This window comes from Myotis lucifugus, unplaced genomic scaffold (genome assembly GCF_000147115.1).
Source record: "Myotis lucifugus unplaced genomic scaffold, Myoluc2.0 scaffold_8, whole genome shotgun sequence".
Classification (NCBI taxonomy): domain Eukaryota; kingdom Metazoa; phylum Chordata; class Mammalia; order Chiroptera; family Vespertilionidae; genus Myotis; species Myotis lucifugus.
In genome coordinates this window covers 10,292,708-10,306,329 of record NW_005871056.1, presented here as the reverse complement: position 1 = coordinate 10,306,329, position 13,622 = coordinate 10,292,708, and the positions used below count along the sequence as shown (strand labels likewise).

Genomic DNA, 13,622 nt, shown 5'->3' with positions numbered 1-13,622 from the left:
CACGTCATAGTGAGTGATTGAACTCCCGGTCTCCTGGTCGAGGGGATAATTTGCATATTAGCCTTTTATTATATAGGAGAGCCAAAAACTGGAAATGACCCAGATAGCCTGCAGTGGATAAATGGCTAAAGAAACTGTGGTACCACCCTGGCCCTTCTGGCTCAGTTGGTTGAGCATCATCCTGTGAATTGAGAGATTGCCCTGGTCAGGGCACATGCCTGGATTGTGGGCTTGATCCCCTACTCTCCCATTGATGTTTCTTTCTTTTGCTCTCCTTCCTTCTATCTCGAAAATAAATAGAAAATAATATTAAGAAAAAGAAACTGTGGTACATTTAAACCATGGAATATTACTGAGGAATAAAAAGAACAGACTATTGATTGATACAGGCAATGACTCCCAGTGGAAAAAAGCACCAATTCTAAAAGGTTGTCTACCATATGATTCCATTTATATAACATAGCTTGAAATGACAAAATTATTAAAATGGTAACAGATTAGTGGATGCCAGGAGTTAAGGAGGAAATGGGATCAACTGATGTCCATCAGTGGATAAACGGATAAAGAAGACGTGGTACATACATACAATGGAATATTATTCAGCCATAAAAAAGAATGAAATCTTGCCATTTGTGACAACATGTATGGAGCTTGAGGGCATTATAAGTGAAATAAGTCAGAAAGAAAAAGATAAATTCCATATGATCTCACTTATACATGGAATCTAAAAAAATAAAATAGATAAAACAAAACCAAGCTCCTGGATATAGAGAACAGACTGGTGGTTGTCTGAGGTAGAGGGTGGGTGAAGTAGGTGAATAAAGTCAAAAGGCACAAACACCCAGTTATAAAATGATTAAGTCATGGGAACACAATGGATAGCATGGTGATTATAGTTAATAATATGGTATTGCATATTTAAAAGTGGCTATGAGAGTGGATCTTGAAAGTTCTCATCACAAGAAAAAAATTTAAGCATATATGGTGATGAATACTAACTGGGCTTATTGTGGTGATCATTTTGCAATATTTGCAAGTATGAAATCATTATGTTATGCACCTGAAACTAACATGATGTTATGTCAACTATACCTCAATTTTTTTTAAAGGAGGTAGTGGGTGGGAAGAAAATAGTGCCCTATGAAAGGTTTACATGAAATATCCTATGGTTACAGGAATGTTTTATCTCTTGATTACCAATGTCAATATCCTGGTTGTAACATTGTACGATAGCTTTCCACGTGTTATCACTTGGAAACTGGGTAAGGAGTACACAGGATCTCTCTGTTATTTCTTTTCCTTCTTTTTTTTTTGTAAGGTATTATAAATTTATTAGGTCATCTGGATACCAGATGGGCTGAGCCCCAAAATGGCACCACCCTCTCTGCGTTATTTCTTACCTTTACCTCAAAATAATTAAATTTAAAAATGTCAACCTTCTTAAAAGGAATTAGCCAGCACTGAGTAGCAGCTGCTTCTTCCTCAGTCCAATTACTGAAGAGCTATTCCACTTGTCAGTGTGGGAGTCCTGTGGGGGTGGGGAGGACACCCTGATATGGGGCACATGGAATGACATGGCCCCTCTCACCACTCGCCTGCTATCTAGCTGCACACACTGGGTTGCATTGGGCTCAGGACCACATTGTAAATGGAGTTCAGACATTTAGAGGCATGTCTGATGGACTGGATATGGGCATGAGCGTTGGGATGGGTGGAGGAGCCCCATGGAAATGAGGTAGCAGGCAGGGGTACCTGAGCTTGTGAGAGAAAAGAAAAACTCCACAAATGAGAAAAAACTCAGATGACAGAGTCAGCGGCAGAGACTTGAGCGGAATGTTAGGTACAGCTGGGGCCTACATGCAAACCCACCCTGCATACCTAGAGCTTGGGAGTACCCACCCATCTCCAAAAGGGAGGGCTTTGTGGTAAGACAGAGAACTGTAGCACCAGCCATCCAGGCAATGTTTCTGTGGTCATCCCTGAGCAAGTGTGGGCCAGAAGAGAGGAAGGCCATTTCCTCCTGGGCTGGCAGAGAGACGATGAAGGGGGTCAGCGCGGATCAGTGCCCTACCACCTGAGCTGACCCAGGGGCTGTCAGCATCTGGGTGGACCGCTGAGGACAGCATCAGAGTAATGAGCATCAAGAGGCAGGCAGGGATGGAGCGCCAAGTGGCAGAGGTTGACATAGAAATACACCTCAGATGGTATGGCTAGCCCACCGCATGGGAGGGAGTGGAGCAGGCTGTGAGGCAGAGTGGACAGCCCAGGGCCCACACCAAAGATGACAGGGAACAATGCCAGGAGGGATGGCCCACTGGGTGGCCCAGGTGGAGAGATGGCGAATGTTAGATTTGTCATTTTACCTCCTTAGGACTGATTCTAAGAGACATAGACAAGAAAGGGTAAGGGCCAAGGGGTGCTCTTTGTGCATTAGACTTACGGGCAAAGAGTGCAAAATTTCTACCCCTGAAATCCATAGCCTGGTGGAGTCAAGAGAGGGGCTTTTGCTAATGTGCCCTCACTTTCCAAATTACTCATTTTTTCTTCCTTGCCCTTGAAAATTTGCTATTAGTATCATTAATATGCAGAAAACACTCAGGCCACACCGGGATTCACCTTTCCAAAAAATATTATATTTTAATGAAGTCTATGACCGCCCAAGTCAACCATTGCAAGGGATGTCATTGACCATGACACTCAGCTGGAACTTCGATAAATAATAATAATGTTCAAAGTTTGTGGATTATCCTGAACTTGGCTTAATAGGCCCTCTCTCCAAACCTCTGAAAGGATGGCTCATAAAAAAGTAATTAGTTTATATAGACTGTCAAGGTTCATGGGGGACAGCTGGCCTTTGATGCCTCATCTGTGATTACAGGCAGCTACAAGATAATAAAATTGAGCTCTGAACTCATGCCAAGGTACTCACTGATCTCACGCTGGACCTGGTGCCAAGCAGAATAAACTATAATTGCTTGCCTGTACTCCTGTTCTTTGATTTGGAATCTCAAACGAGTCTAAGACATTTAGGACTTGCATTCATAGGCCCCAAATTCCTATTAAAGTAAAGCCATTGACCTTACAAATGCATGTTCATAATTAATATTTGTGATGAGGTCTGATTCCAGGCGCACTCAATATGGCCACTGTCATAAGTCGTGAAAAAGGCTTCTGGAGAAGGGATGTGCGTCGGCATTAATGTGTCTAAGCTTGGCTATTAAACGATCCAATTACTGACGATTGGAGCTGGTTTTCAATCACCATTGATTTCACTGTGATGATCACCAGTTACAGCTTTTTAAGAGGATTCCCTTGATGCTTTCAGATTCCCAGTTCATTCTTCTCTGTGCTGCCCCCTTATCTGAAATTCCTTGGGATTATTTTTTTCTCCCTAAGCTCAAACAATGCCCATGCCTTCAATACAGAAAACCGTATTAACTAGTGATTTTCATTTGGCCTCTGTGGTTTCCAAGGACAGTGACATACCCAGCCCTCTCAGGAGAGAGAGTGAATATACAAGTGCAGCCATGAGGATGATTTCGTGCAAATCCAAGATCACCAGGACACCAGGACTGCTTAGGAACGGAGGCCACGGTCAGGGACCACTCACTCTATTCTCTCTGGGACAGGAGCCACCCCTCAGTCTGCTGCCCAAGCGTAACTTTGATTTGTACCTGGCACAGAAGCTTCATCAGCATCCCCCAACCTCCAACGTGGCCCCTCAGCACTCAAAACAGGCAGCCAATGGGCCTACGTGTTCTTTTCTATCCAGGGAGCAAGTCCCAGCCTGTAACTAGCCATCTCTTTGGCCACCTTGAGTCAGGTGCCCACCTCAGGTCCAGTCCCGATTGGGCAGGCGAGCTCAGTCCTGTGGCCTGGACTTTGACTACCAGGGCCAGTGAGTGGGAAAGTGCCATAAACATGTTTGTATCACAGTTGTCAATAAGCCCATAGATTTGGAGTCCCTGATACCCTGGGATGCCCTCAAGCTTGAAGCCTGACGGGTGTCTGTGTCTTCTGTTTTATCTCCAGTAGTGGAAAAATGGTGGGGCTACTTTTGGCTTTTTTCTTAATTTTTGTTTTTCCTGATGCACCGTATATGGAGCCCAGAGTTCTAAGCCTGACCCCTTTGTCTTCTTGCTGATGCTGCAGAGTCAGGGACACTGACAGGAAGATGAATGAAGCCAAGAGTGTCCCCATGGAGCGAGGCCAGGGCCCTGAGCACTGTGCCCCCTCCTGCCAAGTCCGGCAGCTGTGGGATGGAGCAGAACCAGATGATGGCAAAAGAGAACAGTGGTGAACAGGGAACAGTAGAGAACGATGGACTGGGAAAGCGCTCCTAGGAAACAGAATCACCCTCACAATGGGGGAACCACTTTGAGGGCGATTATCTCAGAATTGCAGAAGACGGGAAATTCCCACATTCAAGGATTTCTCTCAAGCTTTCTAACATGGAACACCACATCCCTCCTGTTGGGGTGACCAGCTCCCATTGGTAACCAGGATCTTCTCGGTTTATCGCATCCCAAGGAACTTTTAGTCCAGTGGTTCTCAACCTTCCTAAAGCCGCGACCCTTTAATACAGTTCCTCATGTTGTGGTGACCCCCAATTTCATTGTTACAAATTGAACATAATTAAAGCATAGTGATTAATCACAAAAACAATATGTAGCCGAAGCCGGTCTGGCTCAGTGGATAGAGCGTCAGCCTGCGGACTGAAAGGTCCCAGGTTCGATTCCGGCCAAGGGCATGTACCTGGGTTGCAGGCACATCCCCAGTGGGAGATGTGCAGGAGGCAGCTGATCGATGTTTCTCTCTCATCGATGTTTCTAACTCTCTATCTCTCTCCCTTCCTCTCTGTAAAAAATCAATAAAATATATTAAAAAAAAACAATATGTAATTATATATGTGTTTTCCGATGGTCTTAGGCGACCCCTGTGAAAGGGTCGTTCGACCCCCAAAGGGGTTGAGACCCATAGGTTGAGAACCGCTGTGTCAAAGGCAAACCATGCTGGTTCACCTTCCTGAATGTCCCTGACTCTTCAGCCTAATTGATGGAGAAAGGCCCACAAGCCAACACTGGTTCTCCCTTAAACATCAGTTTGAACTGGAGCAGGACCTCACCAGAGTCTTCTCATTGAGAAGGCCAGGGTCACTGGTGAATAGCCTCCGACCCCCATTCAGACCCTGGAGCCCAGCCCCTGCTATGGGTATTTACCTGGGACCCTCACCCTCTTTTCCTCCTTGCCTGGTCACCTCTTGCTTCTGCCCTCCTTCCTCTGTACTCTTAGTCTCTCCTCCAGCCATCCCATAGGGTGTCTCCCCTTAGCGCCTGGCCAGGGAGCACAGGAGCAGCTTGCCTGACCGTACTTGAAGTGTCTACAGCTGCTGCCAAAGAACCCGTTCAACCAGACTCCCATGGGGAGCTTGGGGCACCAGGATTAAGGCTGATCATGGTGGAGGAATGGCAAACAGTAGAATCTCTCAGATGAGAGGGGCCATCCGAAACTGACCAAGGCTAAGCTGCCTTGCAGCAAAAATACACATGACCTTCAACATGAGAAAAATTAAAATCAGCAACAACAAAAGGCCAACGCAGACAGACAGCTTCAGGAACACTGAGAGCCAGGAAAGAGGATAATTTATGAGAAGAAAGATTTGCAAGGATTTGTTACTGTTGTGAGAAAAAATTCAAGGCAAAGACCAAAAACCTGGTTAGCTCCCTACTCTCCTTCCAGCAGAGTAGCTCCACCCTAGAAAGGGACCACCTACCCTCTCCAAGGCTGGAGAAAGGCTTTGTTCTCTTCTCAACAAGGCAAGGATTTTGTGTCCCAGGCTCCCGGAGCCCAGAATTTATGTGAATGACCCCTGTCCACCTAAACAGGGCTGAGATCTGCTTGGCCATCAGCACATAGAGGAAGGAGTACACAATGTGAAAGGGAAACAGTGGAGTGAATGCAATGCCCATGGTGGGGTAACCAAGAAAGGACCCCAAATATGCCCCTAACACCATATCATTCACTGTTGAGGCTGGCAGCTGCCAAGCTGGGAGAAGACAACCAAGGAATGAAGCCAAACTAATACTCTAATTCCAGAGTTATGGATATGTCAGGTCTGTCTTTCTCCAAGTCTGTCTGGCAGGCTCTCCAGCACCAGCAGAGTCAGGACCATCCGTGTGGTCCAAAAAGCCTTGTTGATCCTAGAGACTAAAATTGGACCCTTCCTTTCATTGTCACCCTCCCCAAAGATCACAGGCATCAACGCGACCAGGTCTTCTGACTTATTTACTGTTTGCTGTGCCCTCACCCCTCAACATTTTTTAGCCTTTTATTTTTTTTTTTTGGTTAATCCTCACCCGATGATATTTTTCCATCAATTCTTAGAAAGAGTAGAAGGGAGGGGAAGAGACAGAAAAAGAGAAACATGGATGTGAGAGAGACACATAGATGAGTTGCTTCCCACACACGCCCCGACCAGGGCTGGGGATTGAGCCTGCAATTGAGGTACATGCCCTTGACCAGAATCAAACCTGGAGCCTTTCAGTCTGTGGGGCAGACACTCTATCCACTGAGCCACACTGGCTAGGGCAATATTGTTCAGCTTTAAAGCAACTTCTGTATTACTCTGATGAGTTCTCAAGTCGCATCTTGCCTACAGCTGGAAACCCTTAGGTCACAGACACTATAGTGGGGAGGAGAATTCGTCATAGGGCTGAAGGCCTGAAGCCTGCAGAGACAGGACTGAGGGCTCCACCACAGGCTGCAGACAGGTGTGGGCGTGGAGTCTAGCTCTCACTTCCCTGTCTAATCTGAACCCCACCATCTGCTCAAAAATTGGGCAATCACAGATCACATCAACAAAAACATTCGACAACACAATCTAATTTGTCACTGAAAATAGAACACGCTTGTTTACTCACTATATTTGAATTAAATCATAAACATAAAATACTAACTCCCATATTTGTATAAGAAAGATACCTCAAACAAAGTTGCCTATGGCAGTGTGATTTCTAAAAATGGAAAAATATTGTAAACAATCTAAATATACAAAAATAGTGAGATGGTTAAATAAACTGTGATACAACCATATGATGTATAATTATGCCTACACTTTAGTAATATTTTTGAATATGTTCTAGTCAGCTTGGAAGAAGATATCTGTGGAAGTGAAAACACAAAGACTCTGAACCATATATACTATGATCCAAACTAATAAGAACTATGATCTATAATGAACAGAAAAAACATCTAGCAGGGCCTTAGGAGGGAGGGTTGATTTTGTTTTCTTCTTAGTAATTTTCACATGTACATGAATGAATAGACACTGGCCCATGTCTTCCTGCTTCCTGTTTATTCTTGATTCCAACACTGAGAGGTCCAAAACAGTGCCCGGACTTCAGATTCCAGAGAGGTCTGAACCTGATTCTCTACAGGCACTGCCATGGCGTGGCCTCTGAGGCCAAGTGAATGCTCAGAGAGCAGCGTGGGATACCAGGGAGCACCCTGCCTCTGGTCCTCAGAATGATCCCCAACACAAAGCAAGACACATCTTCTGTGAGGCTGATAGAGATGGCTCCTCTGCTGCCAGGATTGGGACTCAGAAAGCCACGGGGCAGGCCAGACAGAAGAAGGCTGGGTCCAGTACGGTGGTCCTGAGATTGCTGGATGGGGGAGTGAGGCCCAGATGTGGTTATTCTGTTGTTTCCCACATGGAACTCAGTCATAGACCCTTTTATGGTTTTTGCCACTGCCATAAACTACCTAAACACGTATTCCCTTACATTTTTCTGTACGTGGGGGTTTAAAAAAATCTCAAATGAATGTATTTGAAAAGAGAACAACTAAAATGCCAGCAATACTTGCCTCAAGTAAAAAGTACCCTAAATAAAATACAGAAGAACATTCAAACTCTAGCTCGACACTGTATGGAATGTTATGAGACTGAGCTTGCTTTTTTGTCAATAAGAGAGATTAGCAGGCGTTTGAGAGGGGTTGGAGACTTCCGGACCATCCCATACTGCACCTTTCTCCTTGACATAATCAGAAAGGTTGGGAAAGAACTTAAAAGGGAACTTAAAAGGGGATTCACCATTCTTTAACTCTATGTCCAGGTACCATATAAATCTTCTAATGCCAGTGAGCTATACCTCACACACACTGGGCAATTGGCAAGGGAGAAGGAAGGCAGGATTTGGAGACTGAGGGTCTGGAACTGAGGGACAGAGCTGATCCATTCTCAGCTAGGAAATCTTGAACAGTAACTTAATTTCTCTCTAAGTCTCAATGTTCTCATTTGCAAAACAGAATCACAATAGCTGGCCTACCTGTTTCACAGGGTTGGTGTGAGACTCGGATGCAATACTGTGTGTGCAGCAGCTGGCACACATATGTGGGCCTCCGTGTGTGTATATGTGTGTACATGTGTGTGTTGATTAATAAAAGGGCATATGGTTCGTAATAATCTAAAAGTATATCTTGCAACTAATAGATTATTCCACAGGGAAAATTATAGGTAGAATGTAAGGAAATGTATTTCCAAATAGTTTTATAGTGTTCTGCACAATTCACAAACTAGTTCCCCCTACTTTACTTAACTGATTGTCACCACATTGCCACACTACCCAACAATCTAGGCAACATAGCTTGATGGTGACTGTATCGAGCCTTTAGACCAAACTCCAAAGTTACTTTTCTCCTTTCCTTAATGTCATTATTGCAAATTATAATCACATCACTATAACCAATCTGAAATGAATAAAACATATGTGGCTTATTGCTGATAATAAGAATTATGATTCCTCTGATTATCCCATTATCATTGCGAAGATTATCAGAATTATGATATATTGGCCATCTACTGGCTTCCAGAGAGTGCTCTTGGCACTTTACATTCATATCTTATTTAACCCACATGGTAACCTGGGAGGAAGCACTGTGTTTACTCCCCATTTAAATATGAGGAAACTGACCCACATAGGAGTTCAGAAACGTATCTGGGACCATACAGCTAGTCAGTGGCAGAGCCTAAATGTAAAACTATGGGCATCTGGTCAACCAGCTATTCACAACCAGCATTCCCTTCTCACCATGAGAAACCATGGCACTGCAAGCCCTCAGGGATGGTCAATGCCATCAGGCACCTGTGGGGCCCAAAGCACAAACAAGGGCCCTGGACAGGTCCCAAGAAAGGGGCAGACAAATGTGCAGAACAAGGACAGATGGAGTTAATCATGGAGCAAAGAGCACCTCCTGCTGCAACCAGCCAATCAAACCGGCCAAACCATGTCCCAGGCAATTTCCTGGGCAGCCTTCGGAGAGGCACCCAGCCCGAGAAGCCAGCCAATGATGTGGATCATTCTCTGAAGCCCTCTCCTTACAAAAGACAAGTCCAGACCGACCCAATGTGGACAAATGGATAGTTCTATTTTCTCTGAGCAGCAGTCTAATTTCCTTCCAATTTTAAAGTCTCCACAGTTTCCTAACAAGCCTCCATGGGGCTCATGTAGAAATTAATAAGTTCAAAATGTACCCAATTTGCTTTCATTATCATTTTTTTTGCCATGCAGTGGATAGAATTTTCATTATTACTCAAGGATTTTTCTGTATCTGATTCTTTTAAAAGGTCATGTCCACTGGGTTCAGATACTGGGTTGAGAATTAAATCAGGTCTAATGGACTTAACTGAGGTCCGAGGGAAGTCTCTTGGACTAAGAGTTGGTGCCTCTACTAATCAGGTGGGGCAGGTACAAACGGTAATATAATAGGAAGAGGGACTCAGAGCAGGTGGAGAGGCGCAGCCGCACAGCTAGCCTGCTCTGAGATACTGAGCAAGTGGCGGGGTCTCTCTGTGAGTTAGATGTCTCATCTATGAGGCAGGCAGAGAGAAGGATCTGGAAAAGAAAACTAAACTTTATTAAACTTCTACATCTTGAATCACTACAACATGCATCAAAGACGGTCTTTAAATTTAATCAAAACAGCAACCCTGGAAAGCTTATATTATTTTATCGATGAAGACAGTGAGGCTCCTGTAATTGGTGATTCCATTATATTGTCACTAAATCACTAGCTGTGTACCATTAATGGGAATGTAAGCTGTACAGCCACTAAAGAAAATAGTATGGAGGTTCCTAAAAAAATTAAAGATAGAACTACCATAGGATCCAGAAATCCCACTTCTGGGTATATAAAATCAGGATAGCAAACAGATATCAATGCTCCCATGTTCACTGCAGCATTATTCCTGATAGCCAAGATATGAAAACAGCCTAAGTGCCTGCCAACAGATGAAAGGATAACGGCATCTATGTGAATGCAATGGAATTCTATTCCGGCACGAGAAAGAAGAAAATCCTCCCATTTGCTACAATATAGATGGACCACATTGAGGATATTATGCTCAGTGAAATAAGCCACAGAGATAGACAAATACAGCATGGTGTCACTTATGTGTAGGTTCTTTCATATGGCCTCACTTATATGTGTTATCACTATTACGTGGAATCATTTATATCACATACATGTTGTCACTTATATGTGGATTCACTTATAAGTGGAATCAGCTTTGAAAAGCCAAACTCACAGACACAAAGAGAAAAATAGTGGTGACCAGGAGGGGAGGGGACATAGGGAGATGTTGATCAAAGGGGAAAAACTTTCAGTTATAAGATGTCTAAGTTTGGGGAATCTAATGCATAGCATGATTACTATAGTTAACAACACTGAGTTTGATACTTGAAAATTGTTAAGAGAGAAGATCTTAAATGTTCTCACCACACAAACACATACACATAGTGGTAATTATGTGAGGTGCTGGACGCGTTAGGTAAGGCTATGGTTTAATCATTTTACAATACCTATACTTATCAAATCAATACATTGTATACTTTAAACTTACACCATGTTATATGTTGATTCAATAAAGTTGGATAAAAGAATAATAAACTATAGAATATTAATTGAATAGGGAAGCATTTATCCACTTAACCAGATGCATAACAGTATTTAATAAAATGGTGCATTTTTGTTTTTTTAGTGGGAAAAAATAAGTTATAATATTGACTATAAGATAGAAAACAAAGTAGAAAAATCAGTGGAAGGGAATACACTAAACTGTTAACAGAGGCTCTGGGGATAAGAAAACATTTTTCATACTTTTCTTGGTGCTTTGCTATATTTCTCACATTTCCTACAATAAACACTTATTATTGTCAAAATCAGGAGCTATACAAGAAAAATAATTTTAAAGCCCTGCATTTATATGGAAAACGGAATCATGCTTTTTATTTAAGCAAATGACACTTTACATAGAAAATTTTCTTTAAAATTTTTTTAAAGCAGAAGTGGAAATCACAAGAAAAACAAACAAACAAAAATAATACAAACGGAACCATCGCCCCCAAAGCTTCTAGCTTACCTCGCAGGCTAAATTGGAAATCCAGACCAGTGGGAAAGGGGTGGAACGGGACAGAATACAAGAGCAGTTGATAAGGGGGGACTAGAGGCTGCAGTTGACTTCAAGGAGTGATGGAGCTGGCAGATATGAATTTTTCAATTTTATGAGAATGATAGGGATCTGAAATAAATCTGTATTTTCTTTTTAAGATAAATGTTTTAAAATAAACGCTTGCAGCATAGATGGATGGCTGGTGCCTGTGTTCTGCCTTAGAGCTAATCATAAATAACATGGAGAAAAATAGCTTTGGCCATTTTAAAAAGCATCTTTCTTTTTTGCTCTTAAGAGCTTGGAAGATTATATTTTGATGCATTAAGCAAGAATTTCTTTAATACAGCAGCAAATATCAGGGGTAGTATAGAAATTGCCTTCAGATGAAAATAACGAGTCAGGGCTTGGTTTAGAAGTAAACCTTCATTTCAAGATGTGCCCGGAAACCCATGGGCACATACGATGGTTAGAATACAAATTCAAGTTTAATTGCATCTGGTAGGTTTATGATTGAAGGAAGTCCTTTGGTGACGCTTCAGGTAAAATTGATAATTGTCCCTGAGGCCTACCTCCAAAGAAGGTAAGTGATCTTTTGTAAATCTAAACTTTCAAGGATCAGATTTGCTTGAAATGGTCCTTCCACTCCCCCATCCCCCCACCCCTACCCCCATTTTGGTCTGTATATTAGAAAGCTTATCATTGGACTGCAGAACAGTTTTTCAACCACTTTCATTTTCTAGTTCACTAAATGATGAAACAGGGCCGTGCCGAGGGCAGACATAACAATCAGACACCTCCCTCATCCCTTCAAGAGCTAGCCTCACTACACGAACGTGGCTTAACAGCATCCATTTGCTCACCATTTCAAATGTCATTGGTTTTGTCTGCTATGTTTTAAACAGGGATCACACAATGGGATGGAAAGGTGACTGAGAGGGCCTGCTGGGTGGAAGGATCTCTGCACATGGGCCCTGGGGTAGCAGAGGCGGAGGGAAGCCAGGAGCACATGGCGTGTCTGGAGAGGGAAGTCGCAACTGGGCTCTGCATTCTGACCTGATTCATCAACATCAACTAGAATCCTCCTTTTTTTATGCTCAATCTCCCAATCGCTAAAGGTTATGTCTGATTACAAAGCACACAGTGTAAGCCAACCCCAACATGTTCATAACCCAAACGTTTTTGCTAGTGTCTGTTTTAAAATCTCATTTCCGGAGATTGTTAAGAATTGCTGATTAACCCCAATACCGTTTAGTTATGTCCAAGAAAGAGATGAGTTGGGATATTCCCAGGCCGGCAAAGGGGTGGGGGAGACGCCTCGTCGTTTGTGGAAAAGACAGCGTGGGATTTATACTTCCCAGTGGAATCTGCTTGAGCTGAGACTCTGAGGACGGCAGGAGGATGTATGGGAATGTCCCAACTCCACTCACCATGGAAGTCACAGTCAGGTGGCCGCGGTGGTTATCGTTCAACATAAAATCAAGATAAAGCCTTCTTCTGAGAGCCCAGAGCATCTCCCCACGCTCTGCAAGAATGCCTATGGGTTTATCTTCACATCAGGTTGAATTTGCCCCATTTAACCCACCCCCTTGCTCCTCACTTTATAATATTCTGTAATGGAAAAAAGGCCCTTCACAAAGCTTATCTCTTCAAAGTGCAAAAGAACCAATTTTTTTTTCTGCCCAAGGAGCTCATAATGTAGCAGACAAACTGTCAGAAAAAATAGACTTCATCATGGTGAAAACCTCAGCCCGGCACCCATCTATCATAAAGCAATCTTCTAGAAATCTTGAAAACCTTCATTAAATTTCCTGTCTGTCTCCTGACAGTTATAAAATGTTAACAATATTACTCATGATGCAGGCATCTTCAGGAAGTCTTTGTTCGGTCTCTCCGCCCCCTGCCATCACCCATCCCCTTCTCTTTGCCAAAAATCCATGGAAACATGAGACACGGCCGTACGCTTCACACACCCCACCTGGGACCTGGTCTTTGCAGGTTAGAGAGGAAGTAGCCGTAGCCTTGAAAACAACGAGAAGGCTCTCTGTCCACAAGCTGCGCACCGCCAAATGGCACTGCCTTTGGGTTCCTCCTCCACACGCAACACCCACTTTGAAGCTCAAGGGCTCGGCTCTGTCCTGCCTTGAGCAGTATTTCCTGGCCTTTTTTCTTTCCC

General features: G+C 43.4%; 1 protein-coding gene across 1 annotated transcript in view; it reads right to left on the bottom strand.

Moving 5' to 3' along the window:
• Positions 1-13,622, bottom strand: part of CLSTN2 (calsyntenin 2) — a 536,533-nt gene that overhangs the window by 309,209 nt on the left and 213,702 nt on the right. The window lies entirely within an intron of this gene.